Raw genomic sequence first — 26,170 nt, forward strand, 5'->3', positions numbered from 1 at the left:
ATAGCACTTCTTCACATTTGCCTACAACCTTATAAATATTTGAAGAAAAAAAAAATGAGAATAATAAATATATCAGTCAAGTCATTGGGGCTTGCCAATGGAGTCAGAGTCAAGAGCAAGCATGACAGTAGGGCAAGACCAAGACAAGATCAACACTACACGCTGCTGTCAAGACTGAGATTTGATGTTCATATGTGGTAATTTATGTGGTAATGTACTCAGTCACAATTTTCAAGCAGGACTTGTCCGGTTCATGCAAGAAAAAAATGACACAGCTTTGCACAGTATAGGCAAGTTATGCCTGTTAAAAACAGGTTAATTGCTTGTGAGTGACGATTATTATTGATACATGTCAGGAAATAGTGCAAACACACACAACAACCCACACCCTGAAGACTGTGCTTGGACAATTGGTTAAAGTGCTGAGTTAAGAATCTTATTAACACTCTGAGACAATTAAAGAAAACCACATCTTGTACTTCCTTCTTTCCCTTTGTATAATCCTAGCAGTAGGGCATACACACAAATGTTGATTCAAATAGTATCTATCTGTAGAGCCACAGCTTTACACACACACACACACACACACACACACACACACACACACACACACATATGCGCAGGCGTCTTATCAGGCCACTGCAGGGAGCTGCATTTGAAATGACTGTGAGTGACGCATAATGAGCCACCGAAACAGTGCTGCTTCAGTTCGCCAGCTAAATCACAGCAGTTCCACGAGCCCAATCCTCACCACCCCCGGGTTAACTCCTCGAAATGATGGAAAGCTTAGCTTTCTGTCTGATCTAGAATTTATTTTTCAGACCCCAAATCTTAGGAGTTACGTAAGACCAGCTGTTATTATGTAATCGGCATTATGTCTTTCTTTGATGCCGGGTTCCTATGCAAGTCTGAAGATGTGCATGAGTGTGTACAGGTGAAAACGCATCATGTAAACAGTTTGTGAACAGTTGGGCTTCGATTACATCATTCACTCTGATTCTGGGAGAAAGTTTTATTGAAAGTCAGTTTCACGTAGCTGTGCAAAACACAGCCGTGATATAATGCTGTGAATACCAGAACAGTGTTTCAACTAATTGTCTAATTTTCACGCTTTTCCTTTTTAAAGTGCCCCTCCACTGCATAGTTTATTCGGCTCTCAAACTAAATTAGTCTGAAGGACATTACTCAATTAGCATGAATCATATTACTTTTCACCATCCATCTCCATGAGTGCATTTTTATCTCGGGCTAATGGAGCTGATCGCGTCCTATTAAAAATTCTGTCAAGCCAATGCATGCACACAAAACACCTTTTATTACATGCTAAATAAACAAACTCATAAACAATACACTGAATCTCGCATGTTGCACCTAAAGTAGTCTTTTTTAACCCCCTGCTGATATCTGCCAACAGAGTTCTAGACAGGTGCCCATTTCCTGTTTCATTTCTACTTTGTGGTTTGGTCACTATATAAACAAATGGTTTTGTTGTGAAGTCTTCCAATTCCATAGACTTTGCTATTTGCTATTTTTATGTGTCTAGATTAAAATTTTATATAAATGTGTTTGACCATTCTTTAGATTTTACAATTAATGCCAGTACCATGTTTAAACATTGCCAACTATTTGAAATTGTGGTTCAATAAATGAACAATTAAACATATTTCTTTTCGGCTTCTCACATTAGGGTTCGCCACAGTGGACCATCCGCATGTTTGATTTGGCACGTTTTTACGCTGGATGCCCTTCCTAACGCAACCCTCCCCATTTAGCCGGGCTTGGGACCAGCACTAAGGCTTGTGCAACCCTAATGGCTGGGGTCGGTTCCCTGACCTGGGATCGAACCCGGGCTGCAGCGGTGAGAGCGCAGCATCCTAACCACTAGACCACCAGGAAACCTCAATAAATTAACAATTGACTAATCAAATCTTTGGCTGGGAGAGGTCTTGCTGCTGAAGTATAACTACATTGTTTCTTGTTGCTGTGCTCTGTCTTACCCTGGTGTGGTGACCTGTGACCTGAAACAGTCTTCCCCAACTTTGGAAAAGTCTGAAGCAGAGTTTGGCTGTTCCTCAGCCAGGTTTAATGGCTGTTACAGTTGATGATGTGACTCTAATCTTACAAAAAGACCAAGACAATAAACCCAGCACATGGATCCTAGACTCTGAGTCTGGTTCGTTCTAGTGAAATTATTATAAGCAATAATGAACACTTGTTTATGATTAAAATCTAAGAGCACTTCTCTCTCTCTCTCTCTCTCTCTCTCTCTCTCTCTGTCTCTCTCCATATACATAACTACACTGGTACCAGTTCTAGTATCAGCCAAGATTTATTATCATTAGTAATAAAGATAAAGACTGGTTTAAGTAGGCTGATGGGAGGTGGTTTGCCTTAAATGTAGCCTTGAAAGCATAAAATCAAGAGAATGTATGGTGCCTGAAGGATTATGCAGTTTTAGAAACATTTATATACAATTAAAGCATGCAAATAAAGCCATTATAATCATTTTTAATTGCACTGCAAATTTGATAAAAAATATATATATTTATTTTGATTGTAAATCATCTATTTGCTCAATAATTAGACTCATTTTTGAGTCACTGGTGCCTTAAAACCTGATGTGTAGATAAATAAAATCACTCAATATCACTTTACACTTTGATTTTGTTCAAAAGTCTGAATTTTGTTGTTCGAACAAAAAATGACAACCCCACTTTTTTTAAGCATTACATCCAGCTTGTGGCCCCGTCCTGTAGGAATACAGGTAAAAGTAAAGGTAAAGAATGAAGGTAATCCATTTTTTTGCGGCACCAATTAACATTAACATAATAAAGAATAAAACATTTTTAATTATGCCTTAAACTTACACATATTATATATATATATATTTAAATAAAGAAAGGACATCGTGAATAAGTGTGTGTATTGTTGAAGGTTTTTTCACCTCTTATAAATTTATATATATTTGTAATAAAAATGGTCAAACAAAAATGCAAGCTGCATTAATACATTAATACATAATTAATACATTTAGTGGCATTAAAATGAATTTGCATTAATGTGTTACTAATTTGTTCATTTTGACAGCCCTAGTAAAAAAAAGTAAAAAATTATATATATATATATATATATATATATATATATATATATATATATATATATATATATATATATTTAAAATTTACAACTGAATATTACCATGATATGGGTATAATAGTTCATGACTTGTACTAAAACTAAATGAAAGGCTAAATAACTAATTTTTATTGCATTGCTTTAGTGTTAGAAAGATTTGTTAAGACCTTCTGTTTTACCTGTTATATCTAAAGACCTTTATTGCTAGAGTGCAGGTGTTTAAACTGCAGTCTATAAAACATACTTTACCTGACTGCTGACAGAATTCAATTCCACCAATCATTCTCTTCATTGCACTTTGATTACCACTATAAGCAAGTCTTGAATGATCGCTTTTCTGTTCCTTTTTCAGCACTGGAAAATGTTTTGAAATGTTCCTGGTAATCACACATTTGCTGCAGTGGTGCTGGATAGAGATCAGGCTGATAAAATGATAGAGTATTCCTTCAATTTTTCTTTTTTTTTAAAGGACCAAATAGATCAAGGGATCACTGAGAATGTAAGGCATTTAACAAATGTGTTTTTATAATTTTTTTAAGGCTCAATCTTAAAAAAAATGGTTTAACAAATAATAGTATATATATATATATATATATATATATATATATATATATATATATATATATATAGATATATATATATATATAGATATATATATATATATATATATATATATATATATATATATATATATATATATATATATATTTCACTTAATTTAGGGCACAAGAGTAGAAAAACATTGATGAGAATGAGAAATGTGCCCTGACAGACTAAAAGCAAATATGATACATGGAGATAAGTGACACTTGAGTGATTGCTAAATAGGGCACAGTAGTATTGAGAATAACAGTCGAATTACCCATTACTCTGTTCTTACCTTGTGTTCAATCTTCTCTGAGTACTGCTTTTTGGCCTCCACCATAGCCTGAAGCTTGTCATACTGAACAGGCTTGCATTTGATTCCCAATTCATTCTTTACTCTCTGCGTCAAGTCCTCTGAATAGGAGAGCACAAAGACAACCATCACACACCATACACATGAACATGGACTACACAGCAAACCACTTCGTCAGTCTTTATTGACAATCTGCATCCTCCTTTTGTACCACCACTGTTATATGGTGCTTGAGTTTAGGTACACAACCATCAGGGGGTTTGTAGGTTGGTAGTGGCTCATCAGTTTAATCTCTGGGTTATATATTAGAAGGTCAGGGATTTAGGCCCAACACTGCAAAGCTGCCACTGTTGGACTGTTCTTTCTATTTCTTTAATAATATCGTAAATGGTGCTGTTCCAAATTTCTTTTTCAAATAATCCAATCAAAGTCCCCAAGTTATAGTTTTTGTACCTTGGTCTTCATGATGACATTTGACTCTGGGATCTTTCCAAAACAGATTTAAGTATATTATGAATTAACATGTGATACTTTCACTTCTACTCTATTTAAACCATTATGTAACAACTGATTAATGATTAACCCAGCCATTAGGGAGGCACAAGCCAGTGCACTCTTAGTGCCGGTCCCAAGCCTGGATAAATGGGGAGGGTTGCGTTAGGAAGGGCATCCAGCGTAAAACATGTGCCAAATCAAATATGCGGATCACAAATAAGACTTTCATACCGGATCGGTCGAGGCCCGGGTTAACAACGACCGCCACAGGTATCGTTACCCGACAGGGTACCGGTGAAAATTGGGCTACTGTTGGCCGAAGGAGGAGAAGGAGAGGAGGAAGACGTCTACAGAGACAGAAGGAAAAGGAGAAGTGTAGGAGAGTGGAGGTTCGGGTTGGTACTTTAAATGTTGGTACTATGACTGGTAAAGGGAGAGAGATAGCTGATATGATGGAGAGGAGAAAGGTAGATATGTTGTGTGTTCAGGAGACCAAGTGAAAAGGGAGTAAGGCCAGAAACATTGGAGGTGGATTTAAACTGTTCTATTATGGTGTGGATGGAAAGAGAAATGGTGTAGGGGTAATTCTGAAGGAAGAGTACAGTAAGTGTATAGTGGAGGTGAAGAGAGTTTCTGAAAGGGTGATGATCGTGAAGCTGGAAATTGAAGGGTGATGATAATGGTGGTCGGTAGGATGGTTTTGGAGGATTGGGTAACTACTGCAAGAGTGATGAGGGAGGCAGCTAGAAAAGTACTTGGTGTGACATCTGGAAATAGAAAGGAAGACAAAGAGACATGGTGGTGGAATGAGGAAGTGCAGGAGAGCATAAGGAGAAAGAGGTTGGCAAAACAGAAGTGGGATCGTCAAAGTGATAAAGTAGGCAGGAGTACAAGGAGATGCGGAAGCAGGTAAATAGGGATGTGGCAAAAGCTAAGGAAAAGGCATATGAGGAGCTGTATGAGAGGTTGGACACTAAGGGAGGAGAAAAGTTTGTACCGATTGGCCAGGCAGAGGGACCGAGCTGGGAAGGATGTGTTGCAAGTTAGAGCAATAAATGATGGAGATGGAAATGTGTTGACTAGTGAGGAGAGTGTGTTGAGAAGGGAGTATTTTGGGCAGCTGATGAATGAGGAAAATCAGAGAGAGAGAAGATTTGATGATGTGGCGTTGGTAAAGCAGGATGTGGATAGGATTAGTAAGGAGAAAGTGAGAGCAGCGATTAAGGGGATGAAGAGTGGAAAGTCGGTTGGACCAGATGACATACCGGTAGAAGCGTGGAGATGTTTAGGAGAGATGGGAGTGGAGTTTTTAAGAAAGATTTGCAGACCTGCAGTAACTACAGGGGATTTAAGTTGATCAGTCACACCATGAAGATATGGGAAAGAGTAGTGGAAGCCAGGCTGAGAGAAGAGGTGACCATCTGTGAGCAACAGTATGGTTTCATGCCGAGGAAGAGCACCACAGATGCCTTATTTGCTTTGAGAATGTTGATGGAGAAGTATAGAGAAGGACAGAAGGAATTGCATTGTGTATTTGTGGATTTAGAGAAAGCGTACGACAGAGTGCCAAGAGAAGAGTTGTGGTATTGTATGAGGAAGTCTGGTGTGTCAGAGAAGTATGTGAGGGTGGTGCAGGACATGTATGAGGACAGTGTGACAGCAGTGAAGTGTGCAGTAGGAACGACAGACTGGTTCAGGGTGAAGGTTGGACTGCATCAAGGATCGGCCCTGAGCCCTTTCCTGTTTGCAGTGGTGATGGACAGGTTGACGGACAAAGTCAGACAGGAGTCTCCCTGGACTATGATGTTTGCGGATGATATTGTTAATTGTGGTGAGAGTAGTGAGCAGGTTGAGAAGAGCCTGGAGAGGTGGAGATATGCGCTGGAGAGAAGGGGAATTAAAGTCAGTAGTAGTAAGACAGAGTACATGTGCGTAAATGAGAGGGAAGGCAGTGCAGTGGTGCGGTTGCAGGGAGAAGAGGTGGAGAAGGTGGAGGAGTTTAGGTAGCTGGGGTCAACAGTGCAATGTAATGGAGAGTGTGTTAGGAAAGTAAAGAAAAGAGTGCAGGCAGGGTGGAGTGGGTGGAGAAGAATGACAGGAGTGATTTGTGATAGTAGGGTATCTGCAAGAATGAAAGGGAAAGTTTATAGGACTGTGGTGAGACCTGCGATGTTGTATGGTTTAGAGACAGTGGCATTGAGTAAAAGACAGGAGGCGGAGCTGGAGTTTGCAGAGCTGAAGATGTTAAGGTTTTCGTTGGGAGTGACGAGGATGGACAGGATTAGAAATGAGGGAGTGACGAGGGAGTGACGAGGATGGACAGGATTAGAAATTAGGGACAGCCCATGTAGGATGTTTTGGTGACAAGGTGAGGGAGGCGAGATTGAGATGGTTTGGACATGTGCAGAGGAGGGACATGAGTTATATTGGTAGAAGAATGCTGAGGATGGAGCCACCAGGAAGGAGGAAAAGAGGAAGGCCAAGAAGGAGGTTCATGGATGTGGTGAGGGAAGACATGCAGGTAGTTGGTGTGAAAGAGGCAGATGTAGAGGACAGGGTGGTATGGAGACGGATGATCCGCTGTGGCGACCCCTAATGGGAGCAGCCGAAAGAAGAAGAAGAAGAAGAAGAAGAAGAAGATGTAAAAACTGATTAAAAAAATACTATTAAAAAAATATTTCACAGGAACCTCAGTTTGATGGGTTTATAAATTCATACAAAAATTGGAGATGTGGAAATGTCAATGGAAAGTGAATACTTATGCAAAGCACAGTAAATGAGAATGTGCCTTGTTTTCCATAAAAAGACCTGAATATTTCGCTGTGTTAGCACAAAACAGTAAAATCTGTATGGATGTATAAAGATAATGAAAATGATATGGATAGAATAGAGAAGATGGAAAAACCTAGGAGAATAAAGGAGATTAATAAACAGTCTGTATTGCTTTCAGTGAACTCCAGTAAAAAAAAAAAAGAGCTATGTCACAAAGGCACTCTATCACACAGTAGTCGCTCATACAGGTCTGCACTTCAGTCAGTGTTACCGCTGGCAATGGCACAATAATCTGCCCATTTTCAAATTGCTCTGTGCTGCAGACTGCAGGTCACATTCACTCGAGACGCTGCTTCAGGAGCACCTGCACACCAGTCTCCAATCTTCCTGAGTGAAAAGGGGAAAGAAAGCTCAAGTCCATTGGTTCACCTTACCTACGTTCTCGGCACGGTGAGTCGACAAAAAGGCACGCAGGTCCCTCCCACTCATCTCTTGCTGAAACGAGACAGTGAATTCATAACTGTCATACATGGGTATATGCATATGACAGGCAAATTAAACTGTTATCATGAGCAGTCAAAGGTTGTAGGAGGAGGAAGGTCAGAGTACCCTCCCAAATCCCTTTCCATTTCGGCAGCTGCAGTAATCAGCTTATTGTGAGGGATTAAAAGTAACACGGAGAAAGTTAACCGAGAGTCAGTTATCCACCGATTACACACAAGCAGCAGTTTTTCAACTCCAGCATGCTAGAAAATAAATGTGTGACAGATTTTTTTCTCATTTCAAACAGCAAATGAATTGGTGTTTCTTGATTGATACAGAAAGTGACACAGAACATATGCAGAGAGAAAAACACTATTTTCTAGTTTTTTTTAGTTTGCTGTTCATAACTTACTGCATTTCTGTTGTATGAACATATGATAATAGTGAACAGAGGGATCTCATTTCCCTCATTAAGCACACTGCTGAGATGCACATTGTCTTAGCAATCAGATGACAAAAACACAGACATTAGGTGTTTTTCCAAACATTTATGTTCATTTTGCTTGGTATAAGAGCCTTCAGTGTAAACAGTGGGGTTCGAATTTATTTTATTTGCTGTATTTGATTATAGTTGATAGGAGCGAACAAGCCTTTGTGATATCTTTCTTAATCTTTATATTGCACTGAGGTAATGATATCATTCGGCTTCGCAAGTGTCTGTCTGTGTTTGTATGTGTGTGTTGTGTGTGCTGTATGGTGTTAAGACCTAATAAGGTTCTTTCACAGTAAGTGATAACATGCATACGGTAGAGATAATTGGCAATTCAGTAAAAGTGTGTGGGATTGTTAGTATTATTATTACAGGGCCAAGCACCCAAGGTGAAAGAATAACAGTGGGCAACCTATTGTTATTCCAATTTTATTTTTGTAGTCTTGTCTTCTGCTTCTTATTTTTCTTTCTGCCAATTGTGGCACACAGATCGGGACTTTAAGGATATTCTGACCAAATGTAAACTTTTATAGTGCAGCCATTTGGTCAAATTTAGGCCAAATCTGGAAGTATGTTTATAGTTTACGGTTTTTAAATGTTAGGATGCATGCTAAGTTTCTAATGTGATTTTTCACATTTTTGGATTTATTATTGAATTTATTATTATCTTCAGAGGAAGGCTCACAAAATGTATTAAACATTATTAGGAATACTCTAAACAATTTACCCATCATGGGCCGATTCATCTAACAGAGAAGCTACCAAACAGGAAGTGGGGCTGTATCTCAGCAATGACTTTGTGCAGCATCACCTACAGTACTGGTTTACATCCAACTGCCATTATTGCATCTCTTTCTTCGAATTCTCTCAAATAGTTACCAAAATTTACTATATTGTTTTGACATCCTGTTGCTCATGTGTTAAAGGTAGTATAAGCTTTTCTCTGATAGTCAGAGAATTCCACATCTGTCTGTGGTCAAAACATTTACAATGACTAGAAGTACAATCACTCTTCAATTGCTCTTTTTTCTAATGTCTTTATGGCCCTGTTTTCCTGTGACTTACATTATATGGACAAAAGTATTGGGTCACCTGACCTTTCCTGCCATATGTGGCCCTTTTCTAAACTGTTACTACAAAGCAGGAGGCACTCAATTCCACAGGATGTCTTTGGATGAGGTATATTAAAATTTAGCATTAACTTGAACTTGAAAACCAGACCTGTTCCCGCATGGCAATGCCTCTGTGCTGCAAGAAGATATGGTTTAAATGGGTTGGAGAGGAAGATCTTGAGCGGTTTGCTATAGAGCTCTGATCTCAATCCCACTGACAACCTTTGGGATGAACGTGAACACTGACTGCACCGCAGGTCTCCTCACCTCACCTACATCACTACCTGACTTACACCCTACACACAAATGTCACACAGGCACACTCCAAAATCTAGTGAAACATTTTCCCAGAAGGAAGGGAATTCTAAAAGCAAATTTGAGACTAAATATGGAATGCAACGTTCAAAAAGCACATACCATAATTATGACCAGGTGTCCACAAACTTCTGACAAAATGTGTATGAGCTCACAGAGTCTGGATACTTGGGTCCCAAAATTACTGCTTACAACTTTATTTCTTTATTATTATTATTATTATTATTATTATTATTATTATTATTATTATTATGCTTTGCCCCTCTATAATAATGACTATCAAAATGGATTGCTTTTAGATTCAATGCAACTTTTAAAGTGTTGAAAAATGTGATTTTAAAGAAATGGGCAAAAAAAAAAAGTCACACAGTCTAAAATTGTGTTGTACTGCCTTTTGCTTCAATTACGGCAAACATTGGCTGTGGCAGTTTTTATAACCTTATGCAATATCACAACATATATTTCCATCCACAGTTATTTTCTAGCCATAATCTTGTATTAATAATGGGAGAGCCAGACTCCTGTGTAAAGTCTTCTCTAGCACATTCTAAAGATTCGAAATGGGGTTAGGTCTGGTCTCGGTGGTGACTAATCCATGTGGGAATTCTTTAACAATTTAGTCCTAAACCTGTCATTGTAATCTTGGAATATGCCTGTGCCATCAGGGAAAAAAAAATAAACATTGATAGAAATAAGAGGTCATTTGATATATTTTCAGGTTTAGCTAACCTCATTTTTTGAATGCATAATGTTGCTAAATCTAGACATGACCAGGCAGCAACCCCAGATCATAACATTGCCCCCACAGGCTTGCACTATAGTTACTAGGCATCATAGGTGAATCGCTTCGTCTGCCTCTTTTCTTATCCTGATGCTCACGTCACTCTAAAACAGGATAAATCTGGACTCACCAGACCACATGATCTTTTTTCCATTGCTGCTTTTTTTTATTAGCCTCAATGATTAGTGTTTTTCTTAAGGCTATTACAGTTGCTTTTTTAAAAAAGCCTTAATTGAACTCTGATCACAATCATTCAAGCTTTTTTTTCTAATCACATTTCTTACTCAAAGCTGATGGTTGACCAATTGAATTCCAAGTTATAATAACGTGCTGAACAGTTCTTAACCCAATTTTAGTCATTTCAGCAATCTCCTTAGTTGTATTCACATTACATCACTTTGTCTCTTTACAACAGGTTTACTGGCAGAGCTATTTTGTGTTTTGTGTGTTTGTCTTGCACTGTCTTGTGTTGTCTTTGCACTGTTTGCACCAGGTTGCACACATGCACTTTATGTTGCGAGGACACTTAATAGTCCTTACCCCTGTGTTTTCTGTTTCTGTGATTGTTGTATGTATGTAGCATCAGGGTTCAGGAGGAACGTTGTTTTATTTCACTATGTACTGCGTCAGCTATATGTGGTTGAAATGACAATAAAAGCTTCTCGACTCTTGACTTGACTTGTTTTCATTGCTTCGACTCTTCTGAAAAAAGAGCATCACCTTTTCCGTGACCACAGGATATGTCTTCTGACATGGTTGTTTAAGAAATCAGAAGATTGAATGCTTTAGTCAATACTTGTTGTTGTAATTATCTAATGGAAAGCTCTTAGCCATTTGCTTAGTTAAATCCAGGTGATGACTTTTTCTGGCCAGGCGGTGTGTGCTGGTGCTATTAGGTGAATCGTTGTCTTTTTATGTGACATTAGGTTCAATAAACGTTCTTCCATTTGCATGATTTGAGCAGCTCTGTGACCAAAAAACCACACACAAAAGCACTAAACGTTATGGTGCAATAATGTATAAATAGATGGATTATTCAATATAAAGCAAGCGCTTTATTTTATTCTTGTAAAATTGTACATTTGTGTACAATTTAGTATTAGGCCCCTCAAATCCAATTAAACCTTTAACAACCAGCAGCAGCAATACAATAAACAGACTGCATAATTAATAATTCATTTATCTACACTTTAACACTATAGACCTTTAATATTTATTGCTTCTAAGCAAGCAAACAATTAGAATTTTGAAAGTGTAAAACAATATCACAAAATGCATGAACCTTTTTGAATATTTAATGCACAGTATCTGTATTATTAATTGGATTAATTTTGTATTATTTGGAGAAGTAAGGCTGAAGTCATTTCAATGATAGTTGTTTATGCTTCAAGTCTCGATATGTTTAGACTACACCAGGGGTGTCCAATTTTTTCCACAAAGGGACGGCGTGGGTGAACCAAGCAAGTCCACATCTGATAGTCCATCTAAACAGGTGGAATCTGGTGTGGCTTGCTTGCTTTACTCCTTAAAGGTGTAAATACACTGTACATCTGATTTGAACTTCAACGATTAGTAAAAGAAATCCAGAACAGTGGTACTTAAAACCATTTATCGGGTTCCCTTACACTCACTGTAACAATAACTTTCTTTCGGCTTCTCCCATTAGGGGTCGCCTCAGCGGATCCTCCGCATGTTTGATTTGGCACATGTTTTTACGCTGGATGCCCTTCCTAACGCATCCCTCCCCATTTATCCGGGCTTGGGACCGGCACTAAGAGTGGCTGGGGTTGGTTCCCTGCCCGGGGATCGAACCCGGGCCGCAGCGGTGAAAGCGCCGTATCCTAACCACTAGACCACCAGGGACCCACACTCACTGTAACAATAAAACTTTAAATGTTATTGCCTGAATAACACATGTCGGTTGGTACTGCACCACGTGGAAACGTTGCATTAATTTCTGAGGACATGAACAACGGCATTCCGGCCACTTACACAAGCACCACTGAAGATGTCAAATGTTTTATATTTTCCACATTACATTTACCCCTCTCAAAACTTCCTCCTTCACACAAGGAGTCGTGGGTAATATTAGCTAAAAAGTGCCCATGCATCAACACTACGAAGAGCTATTACACTATTACAAATATCAGACAATCCAGTTACCTTTTAACATACTACCATTCGAGACACACTAATTCTAATCTGTTTAGAGTGGATAGTACCAGTGTTCAATTTCATCTAAGCCCATTTCCGCCCATGCTCATGAAGATCCTCCACCCTACCCACATAATATCCCACGGAAGGCTCGAAAGTGACCTTTAGTGTCCATGAAGCGAGTGAGGCATATGGGGTGCACATAAACACAAATGAGCCTTTCAGACCAGAAGGCCATTTTCCACACTGGTTCTTTCTACAACTTAATGGCAAGAGGTTTTTTAAAATCATGTTCTACTTATTTTCCAGGTAAGAAAAAAGGTATAAAAAAATGGCTACTGCCTCTTGATAAATACGAATGTTACAATAGATAACTTTTGTATAATAACTGTATTTAGGGCAGTGGCGGTTCAGGGTGAAGGCTCTCGATTATTGATCAGAAGGTTGGAGGTTCAAACCCCAGCACTGCCAAACTGTAACTGTTGGGCCCTTGAGCGGGGCATACACAATGTCCATATGGGTTTTCTTAGTGTTCTCTGGTTTCCTTCAACCTCCCTGAAACATGCATATATGTAGATTGGCTGCATTTTATATCCATTTGGGGTAAATTCAAATCTACCGTGGCTGTCAAAAGTTATGGTTTTTGAGATACATGTGCATGTTCTTTGACTTTACATGCAAAAACCCAGGATATGTAACGGGGGTGGGGTAGGAGTCAAGCCCAAACACTGCCAAGCTGCTACTGTAGGTTCTTGAGCAAGGCCCTAACCATCTGTACTCCATGGTGTGCTGTATTATGGCTAATCTTGCGCTTCCTAACAATCTGGCACATACTAAAAAAAGCATTTCACTCTGCTGTAATGTATTCATAATAATATATAAAGGCTCTTACTTACTTATATATCTTATGCAGGTTTGTTTTTCCAGCTTCATTCGCTGAAGAAGGTAGTTCGTGTACAGACGTAACCAAGGAGACCGTTGGTCGCCTCCGATTGGGCTATTTAACACTAATACACGCGCACGTCTTGACCAATCGAAATGCAGTTAGTGCGTGTTCGGTCCAATCACAGGGGGACCTGGGTGTCGGGAGCGAGGTGACGTCATAGGGGAGGCGTGGAGCTCCGGAGTGGAAACGGGGCAGAGACGGAGAGAGAGAGAGAGAGAGAGAGAGAGAGAGAGAGAGAGAGAGAGAGGTGTTTCTCTCTCCCAGTAGGAAGGTGTAGTGGTATGGAGCGGAGTTCGTCCTCTCTTTCTGTACGGACAGAACCAGCGTCGGAGCGGAACTTTGAAACGAGCGACGGATTTCCATGCTTTTTTTCTTATTTTTCCCAAATGGGGACCTGCTGTGGCTCCGAGAGACTACATTGAAACTATCCTCCTAAAGGTATGGAGTAGTTTATTTAAAGTGAATTTAGAAAAAAAATAAAAAGAGTTGGGGAGGACACTTCGTACGCGGGTCGGTATGTGTGTTTATAATGTAACTTAATCCCTCGGCTTTTTTGTGTAGTAACTGTTAATGCAGGACTTTTTTAGTTAGTTAGTTGCTGTAATGAATTGCGCGCGTGCTGCAGTTCTCCCATTTGAATTTTTTAACGCCTTCGGAACGCAGGCTCGTGGAGCAGAGCGCGCGCACGCACGCGCGCGAGCTCGACGACCGGCCAGGTGCGCCGCCGCGCGCTCTGGAATCCGAAGCGCGCGAGCTTGGTTTAAAAAAAAAAAAGGAAAAAAAAAACAAACAAGAGGGGGAGAGGCGTGGAGAAGAGGCGGGGTTCAATACTCTACAGTATAAATAAACAAACATGTATAGTTTGACCCCCTGTTTCTATTTGCTGATCAGGTCATTGTTTAACACCTGAGCTGAGCTAATCACTTCCATTAGGATCCATTAGGAGGAATTAAAGCGAAGTGGGATTTAACAGAATCGTGGTTGGAAAACATTGCATTTCTTAATTTCCAAAAAACATCAGGAAAGTCCTGCCAGTAAATGAGTGGAAGTGGTACTTGTGTCAAGTTTCACATTTAGTTGTCTGATTGTGTTGGTTTCCTTTATGTTCTCCGGTTTCCTCCAACCTTCCCGAAAACATGCCTATACTTAATTTTTAGCGTGAATAACATCTTTACGTGTTCTCGGTAAGCGGACCGTTCGTTTCTCCAAATGTTCAAATGAAACATTTTGCCATTCCTCTTGTAAAACTTGCCCATGTTATTCTTGACCAATTGGAGATTTCTTTCTGCCCATGATCCAGTTCATTCCAGAGCAGTTCAATAGGATTAAGGTGTGGTGACTGGGCAGGACATTCCTTGATAGCACTCCAGCCAGTTGTTTGTTTTCTAAATAACGTTTACAGAGCTTGGAGGTATGCTCTTGCTGGATGTTGATGTTGGTTCCAATTAGCTGCAGTCTAGGGGGATTTGTGTTAAAGTAAGGGACGGAAGCCATGTTGGTTCAGTTTTCCTTTCACCCAGAATAGGTCTCCAATCTTCCCTGCTCTAAAACAACCCCAAAATATTAAGCGTCCACCTCCATGATTGACTGTGGATGTAAGGCAGTCTGCTAACATCTTCTCTCCTGTGATATTTTGATACAGAAACTCAGTCCTGATCAGATCTATAAATGAAAACAGGACCATCTGTCTGATTATTGAAAAAATCAGAAAATAAAAAACATTTCACGATTTAAAATACGTAACATTGGACTTTAGTCACATGTGGAAATGTCAGCATGAGGAATGGGGACGACTTAAATGATCAACAAGCCCATGACTAAAACAAAAGACCATTTTTGTCAATTGGGAGGGGAAATACTCCGTCTTCCCTGCCAATCGCAGCCACACTAATAGATTAGATAAACACGTGAAGAGGGCGGGTAGGTTTTTTTTCGGAGTGTGTTACACTGCCTGCGATGCAGCATGAGCAGCAGTTCTTTCTGAACATTAATAAGATTTAAGTGAGTTTGAAAATTGATTTAAGACCTTCCTTTGTTGGAAACCTCACTGACGGTGAAGACTCTTTCTATAATGCCAAATAAATCTTTTTACAGACAACATCAGCAAGCAAATATTGAGGTTTTTGTTTGTTGAATAGCACGTATTAACGTGTTTATCATTCATTTTAGATTATGTGGAGCGTGCCTCATTCAGGTTTGAGAATTCAACGGTGCCGTTATGTAAGCTGTCAGTGGCCGACCTGCCGCGGATCGTCGCAGAGTTTAACGAGAGCGAGTGTGACAAGAATAGTCAGAGCCGCTGTTTGAAGGCGCGGGATTGGAGAACAGTGGGTTTCTACATTCCCACTCGAATGCTGATAGGCGTAATAGCCGAACTGCTGTGCAGCAAAATGCTGAGGGAGAGGAAAGAACAAAAACCACTTTACGAATCTCTGACTTGTTCGTGAGAGCTGTAAAGGGGTCGGTTTTGCAGAGGATTATTCCTGTGGCTGCGTGGGTTATAGCAGTGTTTCCCCCCAGAATAATCTGCTCTGTTACATAGCCCTGCACATTTTCTCCCTAACACACCCTCTGGCTAATGAGGCAGTGAGGTGAGCTAAAACAGGGAAAACTTCACCACATTAGGGTGGTGTGTACTATAAACTGGTTTAAATGGCTTTTAATAATATGTCATGCAGGTAGTAGTTATCTTCTTTCTGTCTCGTTTCTCAGGGCAGTGGTTAAATGAATACATGCTTTTCCACCTAATCTCTCTCTACCACATACGGAGCGATGTGCGCAGCTTCGGGATGTTTCCATGTTTAAAATCCAGCACCTATGAGTCAGAAAAAAGGGGCGATAGAAGGCACACGTAGAACCGGATGCTGGGGTGATTGTTTTTTTTTTGCATGACAACATTGTGACCCTAGAGTTCTTTGATTTGGTGACAGTTTGATTTTTGACATGGTTTATTTGACATTGTACATGCATCGAGACACTCAGACACTGTTCCCTCGTCACTCGCCGCTTTTAGTCATCATCACTTAGGTCTAGGAAAGCACTGTGGGGGTTGAGGTGAGGTGACGCCGCCATGTTTGTCTACAAGCTGCCCAGTTAACTGTGATAAGTGCTGTATAATCACCACTTCTCACCTGTGCAATGTATATTCAGTGTTCAAGATTTAACAGGCAAATATGTCTGTGCTATCTAAAGTAAATAGAGACTCTTTTGTTGATGCTGTAAGCAGGTGTTTTCTTTATTTGTTGTTATTTATTTTTTCCTCCCCATAGTCAGAGATTTGAAATTCCTAGTTGAACTTGGATAAAGAGATTACCATAAATAAACATGAACGTAAGCAGCAAACGAAAATCTGCGAAAACGATTAAAGCCGATTCCGTGCTTTTGGTATGAATTTTTATTTTGCTTAGTAAACGACGTTTTGGAACCTGGTGTGGCACGACACTGTTTGAGAGGGGGTCCCTTTTCACTGTTGCACTGGCGAGGGCACATGTGTTACTAAGGCGTGACGGCGAAGGTGGACAGGATAGACATTAAAAGTTCTGAAGCTGTAGAACGTGATGACAGGAGAACTTGTGCCAAAAAAGAGGCGCTGTGTCTGTTGTTTGGAGGTTCTTTTGTTTTAACAAAATCAGCCGTTGACCAAACAACTGTTTGTTGATGGTGAGTCAGATGTCGAGTCAGATGTCACTTGAAGACGCGTTTGCTAGCGGGACTGCCCACGACATGAAAAGCAAACGGTGGAACGATATTGCAAACTCTATCACTATCCATTCGTTTAATATTTTCTTTTTAGATTTACTTGAATACTGTGTAGTTTACCTCGGCTTCAACTTGAAGGAATAGTATTAATAATGCAAGTTGCACACCTTTTCTATTTATTTGTTTAAATATTATTTATGCAAGTTGCCTTTGCCTGCTGTTCAGTTGTTAAAGAAGTCTAACCTTTGCAGTTATGGGGGAAGGGGATTGTTTACATTGTGTGTCTGCCAGCTCGTTTACAAAATATTTGTTTTTTTGTTTTTAAGTTGTTTGGGAAATTTGCACAATAAAAAGGTTCTGTCACGCATTCTCATTCCTTCACTTCATTAGAATCGTGAGCGCCACCTCTTTTTAAACACCATCATTTTGTGGGGCCTTGCAAACCTGTAATAACAGTGTGAAACGTTTCTACAATATTCACTCATCATGACAGTAAAATAGGACATTTGAAGTCAATACTGCAGTATTTCCTCTTTCAATCAGTAGAAAATGGGGCTAATACCTGGTCAAGTCTGAACAAAAATATAATCACATACCGTGAAACCGATGTTGTTTAGAAAAATACCCCGATATAGATTTTTGGTTGTATCGTCCAGTACTAAGCCGATTCCTCTTAAGACGAACTCTATATTTACTCCAAACTCACTTGTAAGAGAAGTGAAATGGTATTTGTTGCTATTCGTGGTCAAATGTGAACAGATGGAATTGTTGGAAACTGGTTGAAAAAAAAAAAAAATCTAAATTCTTAGGTTTTGCTTTGAAAGTTTTGAAGCTGAATTTCAGTTGTTGGTCTTCCAAACAAAGTCCTTCACCCTCAACTGCCCTGCTGCACACTTGTGTCCCACCCTGCCTGGCTGAAGAAGTGTAAATGTCATTTATAACGTCATACGTGCCACCGTGCTATTTTCAGGTTTGCACAACATCAATCTGCGAAAAAAAGGAGGGCTTGTGTGTGTAGGTTGTATTTTAACTGGTGTCTGAAGCAATATCTTGTATTTTGTGCTCACGCAGATTATTTTTCCTTTTCTGTGAAATTATCCTTCGCATCAGCGCTTTCTAACATGAAAGGAACTTGTGTGTGTGTGTGAGAGAATGTTAATAGCAATACTGTTTGATGAAAGTGTTTTCATAGAGTCAGTATGTATACATTTTCATATATTGTTTGTGTGCTTTTTTTATTTAATGATCTGTGCGTGTGTGTGCGCGCGTGTGTGTGTTTTAGAAGGAAAAATGTGTAGTGGTGTTCCTTTGGGGCTGTGTAGTAATTAACATGTCTCATTAATTATAATGAAAAAGGCTTCATTACTTCACAGTACTCTGCGGTTTGATATCAGTATTTCTTCCTGTTTTTCTTTCCCTTTCTGAGAGCGCAGGAGTGTTTAGACGCACAGTGTTTTAGCTCCCAGCACGGTTTTTGTTATCTAATCTTCCATTGTGTTCATTTATCTCAATACGAACTCTGAAATGTTCTGCCCGTGCTGAATGCATTGTGACCTGTACAGTGCCTTGGACAAAGCGTGTGGTCACGTGACCGCTCTGAAAGCCTACAAGCAAATATGTATGTATTTATGAATATTTCCAAACCAGCATATCGATAGAGTGTGGTTGGGACGGGTGATATGACAAAAAATATCTACATCATGATCCTTAAAGGTGCTTTATTAATATGTGATCATATAATATGTATTTTTCAGAATAGAATAGTTCTGTAGTACATGGCTTGAACATAACATCTTGTAGTATTTTACTAAATAGAAAAATATGTTTTTTTTCAGTATTTAAATGTAATATTTGTGGAATAGATTTGTTGGTTTGTTTGTGTTAGACATCTGTTCTGCAGAAAACCTTACACGTACAGTATCATTAAAACCAGAGAATATCATTTCCAAACATTACTCAGGAGAAATCCAATGTGAGGTTTTTAATATTTTTGCATTAATTCTTTTACAGTCCATTAAGTGGCTCAATAATAAGAATTATTATAATTTTTTTAATGGAACAATTTAAGTAAGAGGTTAAAGTAATCTAAGAATCTCTTGTTGTAAATATTCTTTAATGGCGGCATCATGTGGCTGTCTTGATGTGTTTTCTAAAACAGTGCAGCTTAGCTTGGAGCGAGGCAGTTCTGGGCAAATGTCCACAGATTGAGACTGAGCCTTCGACCACTGTACTTTTTTTCAAATGTATGGTTAGTAAAGTAGAACTGATTTAAAAATCGGATTTTTCCAGCCCTATGTGCTTCTTCCCCAAAGTGTTACCACAGAGTTATCTTTGGATGCAGTAGAATGAGATTTTCCTTTCACTTGAACTAGGAGACCCGATTCTGTTCCACCATGGCAATGCCCCTGTGCACAAAGCCAGCTACATGGAAATTACGATTATTTTGACAACTGATTAATCGGCCGATTATTTGTTTTTCGATTAATCCAAACTGTATTGTTTTTAATGGTATTGCAGATGGCAAAATGACAACTATGCTTAAAAAATCAATATAAAATATAATGCAACATTGTTTTGACTTTTTGTTCAGTTGTGCAGATATAAACATGTAGAATATATAATTACATTTTGTAAAATAATTAAATGATATGTGCATAAACTAAATATACAAACACCGAAAACAAGCATCTGAACGCAGTAAAGCCGCAGTAAATCACATTCCAAAACAGATAAGTTACTGTTGTAATAGACACGTGCTAAAAAAGAGAACGAAACGGAGAAATGCAGCAAGTTATCTTGATTAAAAAAGGGAAAAATGTGCATTGGTGTACAGATGCATAAACATTCGCTGAAAAGCACAACAGTGAGTAAAAATATGATCGTTTACTGCCGCTGTTATTTGCCGCTTTCGGATTTATTGTTTGTTCGCACCGTTTTAATAGAATCCTTCACGATGCCGCGAGCGAGATGATCGGGCAACCCGATGCTCGCGAGCCACGAGTTTACACAATAGCACTTTATTACATTACACCATTTTCACATGATGAGGATTTTACAGTTTTTACTCACAGTGCTGATGTTTCTCCTTCATCCCTGACTTGGGATGCTGTAGGTTGACCCTGAACTCTACCTCATTTCCCAAGCGGCCGTGTTCTCTTACCGTCACGCTAAACCAAAACTTGAGCCGCCCAACTAATCGATAACAGCATTCGTGGACAATAAATTTCATTATTGATTGTATTGATTTTATCGACTAGTTGTTGCAGCCCTAATGAAAATACCATTTACTTGGTTTGGAGAGGAAGATCTTAAGTGGTCAGCTATAGAGCTCTGACCTTAATCTTATTGACCACCTTTGGGATGAATGTGAATGCTGACTGCACCCCAGGTCTCCTCACCTCACCTACATCAGTACCTGACCTTACTAACGTTCTTGTTGATGAATGACCTCACGTCTCCACAAGCACAATCCAAAATCTTGTGGAACATCTTCCAAGAAGAGCGGCGCTTAGTAATAACAGCAAAAAAAAGAACTCAATCTGCAAACCCAAATTAGCATGAAGGATGGTCAGGTGTCTTATGGTCAGGTGTCCATAAACCTTTGTCCATATATTAACTAAAAACCCAAGGAATATGTCTTGCACTGACTTCCTAATCTAGTGGAAGTGTTGTGTTGTTCGGAGCCTGGTTTGTACTTGATGGATGATCTTGTATACAGGTGCTGAAGCTGCAGTGACACAAGCGGCCTTGCTCCATCTCTTATGTATACCCAGAAGACTTGAACACAACATTCACTAGATGGCAGGTCAGAGGCAAAACAGTTACACAGAGCAAACCATTACGCTGCTGTCTTAATAATTGTCACTAGCCTGTTCTCCCACCGAAAACCCTGAGCTTGCATTGTGTAAGTATCTTGAAAATTTGGACTGGTACACAAAACCGCTTTTGGTGGCTTCAGGATGAGAAATTCAGCAGAAATTGTGACTTGTGGAATAGACAGGTTTTGGATGGTGCGTTTCTCTCACGGCCCTATTTATGAATCAGTGGTCCTGACCCCCTTTAGGTTGGGAACCCCTAAATCATATGTAGGTCTGAAGAGACAATTCTGCTTTGAAATCCCTGAAATTCAGCTTTATTTGAGCTGTTTTGCCTTTGATTATAGTAAAAACATGACAGAGCGTTTCAGTTAAACCCGAAAATCATGACATTGGATTGTTGTGTTTTTTTTTGGTAATGTAATGTGACCTAGTGGCCTACGTTAATACTGTAGATGTTATTCCACCATCAAGCTTTCAGTAACTGGCCAGATGCCACGCATCAATACGCAACACTATCCGCTTTTCTTGGCAAATGTCCCACTATAGACAACCTCAGCAAAGCCGTTGAATATAGCATGCTTTTCGTGGAATGTGCTCCGATACGTGATCTCACTCCTGTTTATGTTTACATTCAGGGATGTATTTTTTTTTTAACCGCTCTGTTTACCACTCAGCTCCGTACATTACGGCAGCGCGAATCCAACCGCATGCTGTTGTTTATACGCTTCACAATGAAACTCGCAAATACATCATTCAAGGTTACTTATAGAAGATTCAGGACGTGTGCAAACTAGAAATCATTGCTTATTTCTTCCCTGCGTTTTGGAAACATATATTTTTTTATGTTATTATATAACCCTAACCCTAACCCAGCTGATTTTTCTGTCAATTCAGTGTGGCGTACCGTGTGTGTGTGTGGTATGAGTTCTCCTCGTGGTACACATCATGCCCTCTGCTTACATCGTAGGAATGTGACTAGCAGTGAAGGGCAGCCAAAAAAAAGGACAGAGACGTCTTTATTGGATTTTAGTTTCGCAATATTTCTCCCCATTTTCTGTGTCCGTAAACTTTTTTGTAAGCGGAACATTGGAGCCTTATCCATGGTGCAAATGAGACCTTTTTCTTTCTTCTCTGTTTTCAAGAACTGCCAAGAACAAATTATTTTTATACTAATTATAAATAATAGCTGTACTACTCAACTCCATTTTTTTTTTTATGCATTTAATGCACCAATTTAGTGCATTGTGTCTCATCTTTGTCATGCTATTGTTAGTCCTATTTTTTTTTTCTCCTCCCCAAAAACAGAACTGTGTGTGTGTGTGTGTGTGTGTGTGTGTGTGTGTGTGTGTGTGTGTGTGCGCGTGCATATAAAAGCGCAAATCCTTTTATTGAAGATGGGATTTAAGCGTAAAAGAAGTACGACCCGCACTCGTGCTCGTCTCTTTTGTTGTTCCGGATCACTGTGATTGTTCAGCCGTGTGCTGAGGCCAGCTTAGCTCTAACAGGAACTGACAAGAGTTGAATAGTTCAGCAGTTCTTTGCATCCTCCACTTTTCATACTCTAGTTTCTGGGCACTTGCAACATTATAACGAAAAACAGCAAGGAAGAGCCACATATTCACTGTGTAGCGTTGTCTTTAGATGGAGCAGATTTGATCAGACAGATTATTAAAGGAGCCTTACAGTTATTGTTGTTTAAGATTTATAAGGTCATATCTATTCATTCATGTTTAATGGTTCAGCAGATCTACAAGAAATGCATCCCTGATGTCTCCTTTGACTTTTTATATTTTTTTGAGAAAAGCGGTCATTTCTTTGACTTAGTTTTGGGACGATCAATAACAGTATCAGCAATCATTAATAAACATCATTGTTGTGAAATTTGTCAGTTTGGTTGCTGACTTGTTAATTCAAAAACATGACCAGTGGTTAACATAAACAGAAAACAACACTATGCAAGAGTTTGGTAAATACACTGTACTTACTTTTGTGTGTATATATAGTGTATTTCTGCTATACTAACACAGAGCACATGCATAATTTATATGATTCTATTTCATAACAAGTTACAGCGAATAACTTTAGTGTCTATTTAAAGTACAGACTTGACTGTTATTAGTGACTCACAGCTACACCGCATTTGTGTCCAGGTTCTGTTTGTTTTGGGGGTGGGGCGGGTGCGGTGAAACCATATTGCACTGACAGTTAAGCATTTACGATTTGTTGCTTATGGCCTTTTGGCTTTTGTGGCTTGAAACGTCTCATACTCAAGGTTTTTTGTGGGTTTTTTTCTTTTCTTGAGGGTAACCACAAGTAGTGGAGTGCACAAATTCTTTCTGGTGTATGCAATATATTCCCTTAGTGACATTTCTGGGAAACCTTTCTGCCATAAATAAGCATTTTAAAGAAATAAGTACTGAGACAAAGACAATTACCTGTGTGAGCTTTACAGTGTTTCTCCAGCAATAGATTTTTATAAAGGTTAATCATGCAGCCTCTAAAACAAATGTTTCGAGGGAAGAAATGGTCTGTAATCAGCAAATTAAAATGTCACTATGGTCCAGCTATTGTCGATTATTCATTCGGGAAACCTTTTTAAATTTTCCCAAGTCTACTGCACGGCTAAAATGCTTACCACTGCCACATCACAATGTTTTTTGCCAAGTGCGGGCTTGTGTGCATAATTTATTTTTTTTCCCATTTGTTCAGTAAGAACAAGGAAATACACTGTATGGCCATGACAGCCTTCTCCAAACTGTTGCCACAAAGCAACCAGTTGTACAGTATATCTTTGTATGAATTATAAAGACTTAAACCTGAAAGATCTCAAATGGCCTCACAGAGTACTGACCTCAGCTCCACTGAACACTTATGGAATTAACTGGAACACTGATTGCATCCCAGACGTCTAGCATAAAAGATGGAGGCTTTGGAATATTAATTAGAAGATCATTAAGCTTAAAGAAAAGTGGGTTTGGTCATTGGTTTTGTATTTCCTGCTTTATCTTTATATTTTGACAGGCCCCCTTATCTCATCTGATCGGGTGAGGGTTAAGGGCTCAAGCAGTTGCAAATTGATGGACCCGGTATTTGACCTGTGATTCTGGTTGGTTGATGATTGTAAAATGTCAGACGTTGGAATTCAGAATTGTGTCTGTGGGTAAAAAACAAAACAAAAAAAACACCATTTTAAAAAAAAAAAAAAAAAAAATTATTATTCATTTGTGGAAGTTTTTTTTTAACCACATTTTGTGTCTTCATAAGACCATGGTGGTGATTGAAGAGTGGAGGATGGAGCCATGTTTACATCGTGGGAAAACAAAAATCTCGTTAGACTGATGTTGAATGTTTAAATCATGTATATTTTATTACACAATCATATACATTCAGAGAGTTGAGAAATTCTGATTACTATCTATTACCTTGTACGGATGTTTTAAATTTTTAATTTTATTTATTTAATTTATTTTTACTTTTCCTGTCTAGGATTTATGACTGACTTGAACATACGCGGTGTGTATCCCCCCCCCCCACGTCGCTGCTGTCTGCGTTTGCACATGCATGTTTTTGAGAGGAGCTTTAGAAAGAAGTTTGGGCAGAGGGTGTGGAGCTGAAAGAACGACGGCTCAGCTAACAGCATGTGTCCATTTACAAGTTTATAGCACCCCATCCTATTTATTTAAAAGATGAGAACAGTCAGAAAATGCAACGGAATGCGGCTCAGCGTGCAGCGGCGAAGCTTCAGCGAGGTTTAACTCCATGCAAACGAGTCTGCGTGTTCACTCACCGGTGTTCATCACGAGAGAAGGCCCATTGACATTACAAAAATAAAAACTAAACGCAATTTTGAGCCTCTGGGACTTTTCCCCCTGTCAGACACAGGATTCAAATCTACTAATGCTTCAGTTTTAATTGTTCTTTATTTAAAATGTAAAACTCGTGATTGTGCTGCAGCTTCTCAATGAGCAGAGACTTTGTTTCTTTCATCAGCCGGCAGGATGTAGCCGAGAAGCACAAAATCTTGTCGGTGTTTTTTGGCGATTACTCACAAAAGAGTTTTGTTCACCACTGAGACATCCTGCAGCACTGGTGAAGCACAGCACACTGGCACAAACTCGACCGCTAGTTACAACCGCAGCGGATGTTTAAAAAAAAAGTGCTTTATTATAGATTGTAAGTAACTATAATGTATGTATGGCAGAATGGCTTGCCAGCGTCTGGGTTAGTTCTCTGCTTACTGCACCAGGGGACAGCAAGTAATGACGGTTCCTCTTCAGTTCAGGCACAATGAGCGAGTGGTTTTCATACACCAGTAAGTATCAGATTTATAGCTGGGGAAATCTAATTGTTCTACTGGTTCTGCATTACAGAACATTCAATCCTAGTTTTCAGGGGATGCACTATGACGTGAAATGTGGTTGCTGTTTAATTTGCTCCACGGCTTGATGATTTAGGTAGGACCGCCCTGACCGAATCTCTCAATCCCATCTCAGTAACTCCATGACGAAATTCTGCAACGGACCACCAGTGGTGTCACTCAGCCTCTCAGGACACGCATGAAATTCCCGCAGGGTTTCCTTACGCTATCAAGTGGCTCGAAACCACACAAGTCAAAATATGCTGATCTCTCCGCTTCCTTTTCCTCCTCCTTACCAGTGTGTCAAATCACAGCACAAAATCGCTTCACCCGTGCTGTTTGCTTTATGCCGCTGCTCCTACCTCAAACAGCCTGTTGCGTCTCGCTGTGGCAGTTAGTCAGCTTTAATAAGCGTAGCTTCAGTTTCTGGAGAATCTGTCCATTCTCCTAGAGGAGCAGAAAAAAGGGAGATGTCAACAGTGCAAAAAAAAAAAGAGTTGCAGAGTTTAAACAGCCATTCATAATGTATGTCTGAACTCTGTGTTGAACCTGAACATCCCTCCCCCTCCCCGCTCCACTTGTCTAGAATAAGTGTGATGGAAAACACAGTTTCATGCAGTGTTTAGACGAGCTGTGCTTACATTCGGAGTGCATTCACCACTGCATAGACTGTCCTCGGTGCTGTCCACATACTAATACTGCGATGTGCATTTGA

General features: G+C 39.5%; 1 long non-coding RNA gene and 1 other non-coding gene across 2 annotated transcripts; both read right to left on the reverse strand.

Annotated features, from left to right (window-relative positions):
* Window positions 1-7,060: 7,060 nt before the first annotated feature.
* LOC124383137 lies at window positions 7,061-13,607 on the reverse strand. The gene is made up of 3 exons (XR_006925223.1): window positions 13,532-13,607; window positions 7,735-7,795; window positions 7,061-7,120 (listed from the first exon to the last, which is right to left on the reverse strand). It is a non-coding gene; the product is annotated as an uncharacterized LOC124383137 (long non-coding RNA).
* trnae-uuc lies at window positions 12,273-12,344 on the reverse strand. The gene has a single exon. It is a non-coding gene; the product is annotated as a tRNA-Glu (tRNA).
* Window positions 13,608-26,170: the final 12,563 nt, after the last annotated feature.

The sequence above is a fragment of the Silurus meridionalis genome, chromosome 3 (assembly GCF_014805685.1).
Source record: "Silurus meridionalis isolate SWU-2019-XX chromosome 3, ASM1480568v1, whole genome shotgun sequence".
Taxonomy (NCBI): domain Eukaryota; kingdom Metazoa; phylum Chordata; class Actinopteri; order Siluriformes; family Siluridae; genus Silurus; species Silurus meridionalis.